Here is a 2,718-nt window from a genome sequence, read left to right on the forward strand (position 1 = left end):
CATATATGTTTATTCGTGTGAATTTATGTTTTTATATGTGAATATATAGGTGTGTATATATGTTTATTTGTGTGAATTTATGTTTTTATATGTGAATATATAGGTGTGCATTTATGTTTATTCATGTGAATTTATGTTTTTATATGTGAATATATAGCTGCGCATGTTTATTTGTGTGAATTTATGTTTTTATATGTGAATATATAGGTGTGCATATATGTTTATTTGTGTGAATTTATGTTTTTATATGTGAATATATAGGTGTGTATATATGTTTATTCATGTGAATTTATGTTTTTATATGTGAATATATAGGTGTGTATATATGTTTATTCGTGTGAATTTATGTTTTTATATGTGAATATATAGGTGTGTATATATGTTTATTCATGTGAATTTATGTTTTTATATGTGAATATATAGGTGTGCATATGTTTATTTGTGTGAATTTATGTTTTTATATGTGAATATATAGGTGTGCATATATGTTTATTTGTGTGAATTTATGTTTTTATATGTGAATATATAGGTGTGCATATATGTTTATTTGTGTGAATTTATGTTTTTATATGTGAATATATAGCTGCGCATTTGTTTATTTGTGTGAATTTATGTTTTTATATGTGAATATATAGGTGTGTATATATGTTTATTCATGTGAATTTATGTTTTTATATATGAATATATAGGTGTGTATATATGTTTATTCATGTGAATTTATGTTTTTATATGTGAATATATAGGTGTGCATATATGTTTATTTGTGTGAATTTATGTTTTTATATGTGAATATATAGGTGTGTGTATATATGTTTATTTGTGTGAATTTATGTTTTTATATGTGAATATATAGGTGTGTATATATGTTTATTTGTGTGAATTTATGTTTTTATATGTGAATATATAGGTGTGCATATATGTTTATTCGTGTGAATTTATGTTTTTATATGTGAATATATAGGTGTGTGTATATATGTTTATTTGTGTGAATTTATGTTTTTATATGTGAATATATAGGTGTGTATATATGTTTATTCATGTGAATTTATGTTTTTATATGTGAATATATAGGTGTGCATATATGTTTATTTGTGTGAATTTATGTTTTTATATGTGAATATATAGCTGCGCATATGTTTATTTGTGTGAATTTATGTTTTTATATGTGAATATATAGGTGTGCATATATGTTTATTTGTGTGAATTTATGTTTTTATATGTGAATATATAGGTGTGCATATATGTTTATTTGTGTGAATTTATGTTTTTATATGTGAATATATAGGTGTGCATATATGTTTATTCGTGTGAATTTATGTTTTTATATGTGAATATATAGGTGTGCATATATGTTTGTGTGAATTTATGTTTTTATATGTGAATATATAGGTGTGTATATATGTTTATTCTTGTGAATTTATGTTTTTATATGTGAATATATAGGTGTGTATATATGTTTATTTGTGTGAATTTATGTTTTTATATGTGAATATATAGGTGTGCATTTATGTTTATTCATGTGAATTTATGTTTTTATATGTGAATATATAGGTGTGCATATATGTTTATTTGTGTAAATTTATGTTTTTATATGTGAATATATAGGTGTGTATATATGTTTATTCGTGTGAATTTATGTTTTTATATGTGAATATATAGGTGTGTATATATGTTTATTCATGTGAATTTATGTTTTTATATGTGAATATATAGGTGTGTATATATGTTTATTCATTTGAATTTATGTTTTTATATGTGAATATATAGGTGTGCATATGTTTATTTGTGTGAATTTATGTTTTTATATGTGAATATATAGGTGTGCATATATGTTTATTTGTGTGAATTTATGTTTTTATATGTGAATATATAGCTGCGCATATGTTTATTTGTGTGAATTTATGTTTTTATATGTGAATATATAGGTGTGCATATATGTTTATTTGTGTGAATTTATGTTTTTATATGTGAATATATAGCTGCGCATATGTTTATTTGTGTGAATTTATGTTTTTATATGTGAATATATAGGTGTGTGTATATGTTTATTTGTGTGCATTTATGTTTTTATATGTGAATATATAGGTGTGTATATATGTTTATTTGTGTGAATTTATGTTTTTATATGTGAATATATAGGTGTGCATATATGTTTATTCATGTGAATTTATGTTTTTATATATGAATATATAGGTGTGTATATATGTTTATTCATGTGAATTTATGTTTTTATATGTGAATATATAGGTGTGCATATATGTTTATTCATGTGAATTTATGTTTTTATATATGAATATATAGGTGTGTATATATGTTTATTCATGTGAATTTATGTTTTTATATGTGAATATATAGGTGTGCATATATGTTTATTTGTGTGAATTTATGTTTTTATATGTGAATATATAGGTGTGTGTATATATGTTTATTTGTGTGAATTTATGTTTTTATATGTGAATATATAGGTGTGTATATATGTTTATTTGTGTGAATTTATGTTTTTATATGTGAATATATAGGTGTGCATATATGTTTATTCGTGTGAATTTATGTTTTTATATGTGAATATATATATGTGTGTATATATGTTTATTCATGTGAATTTATGTTTTTATATGTGAATATATAGGTGTGCATATATGTTTATTTGTGTGAATTTATGTTTTTATATGTGAATATATAGGTGTGTATATATGTTTATTTGTGTGAATGTATGTT

Source organism: Bombina bombina, chromosome 4, assembly GCF_027579735.1.
Source record: "Bombina bombina isolate aBomBom1 chromosome 4, aBomBom1.pri, whole genome shotgun sequence".
In the NCBI taxonomy this organism is placed as follows: domain Eukaryota; kingdom Metazoa; phylum Chordata; class Amphibia; order Anura; family Bombinatoridae; genus Bombina; species Bombina bombina.